The following is a 6,000-nucleotide window of genomic DNA, read 5'->3' on the forward strand; positions in this document are numbered from 1 at the left end:
TTCTCTCTCCCACACCCAAACAGGCCCTCTCTTGGGTTCCTGGCTCATGAAATTATTATATGCCCGCCCATTCATATTTCTGTGGGATAAGCCAAAAATAGTGATACATTCACATTACTTTCTCCCTTGTCCTCCCTCCCAGCGCACTAGTCAGCTCTGGCTTATGGATGTGCAGGGGATTGAATCTGAAGTTTTTGGAGCCCCAGGCATGAGTCTGTTTGCATAACCACTATGCTATCTACCCCCCGCTGGCTCCCCCATATTCAATCCATCTCCAGCCACTGGCAGCTTTCTCTCCAAGGAAAATGTTGGGTCTTTTCTGCACCCCACACTCACTACTATCAATCATGCACAATAAGGATGGAGACTTCGCGGTCAAAACTCTTAATACGACCCAAGTTCTCAATCCACTTTCCTCTACAGTGTTGGCACCCTGCTCTCCAGTTTTACTGGCCTTCTTTGGATTCCTCAAAGACATCTTGCTTTCTCTTTCCCTGAGCTGTTTTCAGGTAATAATCCTTTTGCCTGGAACCTTCTCCCCCACCCTCTCAAACTAGGGGAAGCTTAACTAACTCCAACCCATCCTTTATATCTCAATGCAAATATCATGATTTCAGAGATGCCTTCCTTGACCCTCCTTTCATGCCCCAGACCAGTTTCGCTTGTGTTCTTATGTTTTCAAGGCACCATACCTCATCCCTTCAGGGTATTTACTACACTTGTACTTTTATTCTTATCTAATTGTCTCTTCTTTGACTGTCAGCTCCATGGGGACAGGGACCCTAGAGATTTTGCTCATCAACACATCTTTCCAGCACCTAACACAGTACCTGGTTCACACCAGCTGCTCAAAGCATATTCACTGAATGGATAAACAATCAGATTCTTTTAAAAAGGAGGATATAGGATGCTGTGTTGGGGGGGTGGGGGTGGAGCACACACAGTACAGTGTGCAAAGGACTAAGGTTCAAGGCCATGGTCCCCACCTGCAGGGGAAAGCTTCACAAGTGGTGAAACTGGGCTTGCAGGTTTCTCTCTGTCTCTCTCTCCTCTTCACCTCCCCCTCCCCTCTCAATTTTTCTCTGTTTCTATCCAATAATAAATAAATAAATAAATATAAAAAACAATGTTATGCTGAAGATAGTTAATAGGAGGCAGGCAAGAAGGTATGCTACTAGGACAGTAAGGAGGGGGGAGATGTAGCCTGGATTAAGTCTGGAAGCAGTGGGTACACAGTGAAACAAATGGATTTGGAAAACAGTTAGGGAGCAGACAATCAAAGAATTTAGTGGCATTAGATGTAGAAAGTGAGAGAGGAGCTAACAGAATGTTGCCCTGATTCCAGATTGCAAAACTGACTAGACATTCCTAATGTGAAGAAAGAATTGATTTGGAAGTAGAGTAGAGAAGGAATAGAGGGAGGTCCAGGCAGTGGCTCACCTGGTTGAACACACACATTGCAGTGCAAAAAGGGCCTAGGTTCAAGCCCCTGAGCCCCACCTGCAGGGAGGGAGCTTCACAAGTGGTGAAGCAGGGATGCAGGTGTCTCTCTGTCTCTCTCCTTCTCTATCTCACCCTTCCCTCTCGATTTCTGGCTGTCTCTATCCAACAACATATAAAATAAAAAATTAAAGCGAGAGAGAGAGAAGTAACAGAGGGTAGATGTTTCAGCGTTTGAAGTGTAGGCATGAAATTCCTGTTGAATTTCCAAGAGGATGTCATGAGAGCAGGTAGATACTACACCTGGAGTTTAGGGGAAAAGTAGGGCTCTAACATATAAATCTAGAGTTCATCAGCATATAGCATATACATATAAGTTGGAGAGTTGGACGTGTATAAAGAACCCTAGAAGTGCACAATGAGGGACTGTAGCTCAGGACAAAACCAAGAATCATCAGGTTCCCCTCCTCCTCCAAGCATCTAAAGGGAGGAGAAGGAGGCAGCAAATGAGATTAAAAGGAGCAGACAATGCCGTAGGAGAAGATAGCAGGAAATGTTTCAAGGAGAATGAGCTTAGTGACTACTACTAAAAGGTACCAAGCGATAGCAGGAAAGTGTCGATGGGCCACATGGAGGTCTCCAGTGACCTTGGTTTGAACAATTTTAGTGGGGGGGGGGGACAGAAACAGTGGTGTGGGTTGTTTTGTTTTGTTTTGTTTTGTTTTGTTTTCAGAATGAATGGAAACAAGGAAATGACAGCAAGTGCAGAGTCAGGGCTTGGAGCCAGGACTACGCTGGAGGTGGCTCCTAAATTCCAGACAACGCAATGGCACATAGGAAGCGGGCTCAGGATCACCTCGGGGCCTGCAGGAGGAGGACGGCAAGCTGCTGCTGCTGTGAGCGCAGGGCCTGGGGATGCACCGGGGACAGCGCGGGGCCCCAAGGCACACCCCTCGGTCGTCGAGGGCAACGGAATGCGACCTGACAGATGCAGGCCTGGGACCCTGCAGAAATCCGAGCCAACCTACCTTGCCAACCGGGTTCCCCCTTCCCGCCCGTGACCCCCCTCCCCCACACCCGTCCCCCACCGCCCTGCACCTGCACCCCCAGACTCGCCGCCATCCTTCCTTCCCGGAGCGGGGGTGGGGGGCAGGTGAAGGTGAGGAGGAGGTGGTGTGAAGACCCAAGCGGAGCCTTCCTGGAGGAGGGGCGGCAGGGAAGGCGCGCAGGGACAGGGCCACCCGCGGGGCTGAGGCCTGTGACCCCCCACCCACCCCGCGAGGAAGGGGCTTCAGGGCCGGCCAGTCGCTGGGGGAGGGGGGTCGAGATCGCGTCGCCGCCGGGGCTGGGCCCCAGCAGGGGCAGCTCCTACCTGCGCGGGGAGGCCCCAGGCCCGGGCGGCGGAGGTAGCTCAGGCTGCGGGGCTCTGGCTCGGCGGCCGCTTCTCCATCACAACATCCCCCGCCCAGGAGCGCGCGGGCCGCGGGGGCGCGCCGGGGGCCGCGGGGGCGCGCGCGGGGAGGGGGGGGCGGGGCGCCATCTTGGGCGCGGGCACGAGCGCGAGGCCCCGGGGGCGACTTGCTGTGTCTCGCCGGGAGACCCCGCCCCGCGGGACGCCGGGTCTTCCAGAGCCCCCCGCTCCCCAGGCTCCCCTCCACCGGCCCGGCTCCCCCAGCCGCCCACACCCCTGTCGGCGGGTCCCCGGACCCCCGAGCTCTGGCCCAGCCCAGCCCCGCCCCAGCCCCCTGCACTCACCCTGCGCGCCCTGCAGGGCCCCCGGGGAGGTGGGACGCGAGCGGCGGGGTCCCCCCCAGGGAGGCTGCCTGCTGGGCGGCGCTCGCTCGCCGCTGCTCTCCCTGCAGTCCTGGTGGAGCGGCAGTGAGGACACGGTGCTGGCCAGAATAATCTCGCCAATGCATCGACCGCTCGCACTGTGCCAGACTCGCGATCAAAGCCTTTCTGTGCACTCAGCCCCTCACCGGCCCCAGTGCAGTCAAGGCCCTCATCTCTCTCTCTCTCTCTCTCTCTCTCTCTCTCTCTCTCACACACACACACACACACACACACACACACACACACACCCCACCCCCACCCCACCCCCGCGGCAGAGGCTGAGATTCAGAGGGATAAAGTGATTTGCCTGCAGTCACAAGTAAGTGGTGAAATCAGACTGGAACCCAGATGTTTAACACCCATTCTCTGCTGCTGAACATAAAGCTATGACACCAAGTCCTCGCAGAACACATCGTTCCTCCCTCGGTAGAAATTCACAGGGGAGAAGGAAGGAGGGGAGAAAAAAGCGCTGCAAATGTGAAACAAGGAATGATGGGCGCAATGATTACTGCAGATGCCCTGGCTAGTGATTTAGTTCCGGGTGGGCAGAAGATGAGTGAGTGACCAGAGGCCATGGAGGACAAAGAGAAGGAATATTCCCATCCAGGGCCCTCTCATTCCTTTTAAGGCAGAGGGCTAATGTATTGAACCTAAAGACATACTGAGCAATTCAATGTAGAGATGCCTTCAAAGCACCTAAAACTAAAGGTGCCCAAACCTTTCATTATTTAGCCCACTTTATTGGTATTATAAGAAATAGCAGGGGGAGTCGGGTTGTAGCGCAGTGGGTTAAGCGCAGGTGGCGCAAAGCACAAGGACCGGCATAAGGATCCCGGTTCGAACCCCGGCTCCCCACCTGCAGGGGAGTCGCTTCACAGGCAGTGAAGCAGGTCTGCAGGTGTCTATCTTTCTCTCCCTCTCTCTGTCTTCCCCTCCTCTCTCCATTTCTCTCTGTCCTATCCAACAACGACAACAACAATACTAACTACAACAATAAAAAAACAAGGGCAACAAAAGGGAATAAATAAATAAATAAATAAATATTAAAAAAAAAAAAAAGAAATAGCAGGGAGGTAATAAGGAAAGCAGAGAGAGGGGGATACAACTACACTTTATCCATCCCAAGGAATGGCACTACCATCTGCTGACTTCTTCAAGTTAAGAGCCTCAAGATTATCATTGACTTGACTCAAAGTGAATATAAATGTGTCCATTTTAATTATTTTTTATTATCTTTATTTATTTAATGGATAGGGACAGTCAGAAAGCAAGAGGAAGGGGGAGATAGAGAGGGAGAGAGACAGAGAGACACCTGCAATCCTGCTTCACCACTCGCAAAGCTTTCCCCCTGCAGATGGGGACTGGGGGCCCGAACCTGGGTCCTTGAGCATTGCAACATGTGCACTCAACCAGGTGTGCCACCACCTGGCCCCTACATTTTTATTATTTTATTTATTCATTTATTTATTTATTTTACCAGAGCACTGCTCAGCTCTGGATTATGGTGGTGAGAGGATTGAACCTGTGACTTTGGAGCCTCAGGCACGAAAGTCTTTCTGCATAACCATTATGCTATCTACCCCCACCCTTCATTTTAATTATAAAAGTTTTCAAATATATTCCAAATATAACAGGACAATATAATAAACCACAATTACCAGTTCCCGCCGTAAGAGTTTATTGTAATTTGGCAAGCCTCTATGATATGTGAGCTGTGTATCATGGTGTGCCATGTCCCAAGTTAGAATCTACAGATCCAAAAAGGAATCAAATTTGACTTTAACACAGCCCAGAGAAGATAAAATGGGATTTTGGTCCTTAAAAATGACCAAGAGTTGCCTAGAACAAATGTGTTTTAGGCCTGGGTGGTGGTACACCCAGTAGAGTGCACATGTTATTATGCATGAGTGCCTGGGTTCAAGACCCTGGTCCCCACCTCCAGGGAGGGGGCAGAAAGCTTCACAAGTTGTGTAACAGTGCTGCAAGAGTCTCTCCCTCTCTGACTCATCCTCAACCAAAAGAAAAATGAGGGGAAAAAAAAAAAAACATCTGGAGTGGTGGAGTCATCAGGCATCTTGATCTTGACTTTATGATTGTTATCAGTCCCACAACCCTTATTCTTCTGTTGGTAATAACACATTAATTTTCTTTTTCTTTTTTTGCAAACTTATTCATCTTCCACATGAGTGAGAGCACTACAAATTGTATTTCCCTTATTTCACTTAGTATAATCATCTTGAAATTATCCATTTCATCTCTAAAGGCACAAAGTCATCCTTTTTCTTTTTTTTGCCACCAGGGTTATTGCTGGGGCTCAGTGCCTGCACTATGAATCCACTGCTCCTGCTGGAGGCTATTTTCCCTTTTGTTGCCCTTGTTGTTTTTGTGTTGTTGTTGGATAGGACAGAGAGAAATGGAGAGAGAAGAGGAAGACAGAGAGGGGGAGAAAAAGATAGACACCTGCAGACCTGCTTCACCTCCTATAAAGCGACTCCCCTGCACCAGGGAGCCAGGGACTCCAACCGGGATCCTTACTCCGGTCCTTGCGCTTTGCGCCATGTGCACTTAACCTGCTGTGCTACCGCCCAACCCCCCCAGTCATCCTTTTTAATGGCAGAGTAATATTCTATTAAATATATATGATAGAAAAAAGTACTGGGAGGTCAAGAAGAAAATGAACAGAGAGACAGCGAGACATGCATCTCTGAGAGCCAACACAGGTTTATT

General features: G+C 50.4%; 1 protein-coding gene across 3 annotated transcripts in view; it reads right to left on the reverse strand.

The window, feature by feature from the left end:
- The window catches only part of APBB1 (amyloid beta precursor protein binding family B member 1), a 31,753-nt gene extending 28,342 nt beyond the window's left edge, over positions 1-3,411 (reverse strand). The window contains exon 1 of one of the 3 annotated variants that reach the window (XM_007527759.3): positions 3,196-3,411. The gene's annotated coding sequence lies outside the window, so the exon portion shown is untranslated. Of the gene's footprint in view, positions 1-2,812; positions 2,962-3,195 lie in introns of those variants that run through there. The other 2 variants (XM_016190258.2, XM_060176949.1) reach the window with 2 other exon arrangements.
- Between the last annotated feature and the right edge of the window lie 2,589 nt (positions 3,412-6,000).

The sequence above is a fragment of the Erinaceus europaeus genome, chromosome 17 (genome assembly GCF_950295315.1).
Source record: "Erinaceus europaeus chromosome 17, mEriEur2.1, whole genome shotgun sequence".
NCBI classification, from domain to species: domain Eukaryota; kingdom Metazoa; phylum Chordata; class Mammalia; order Eulipotyphla; family Erinaceidae; genus Erinaceus; species Erinaceus europaeus.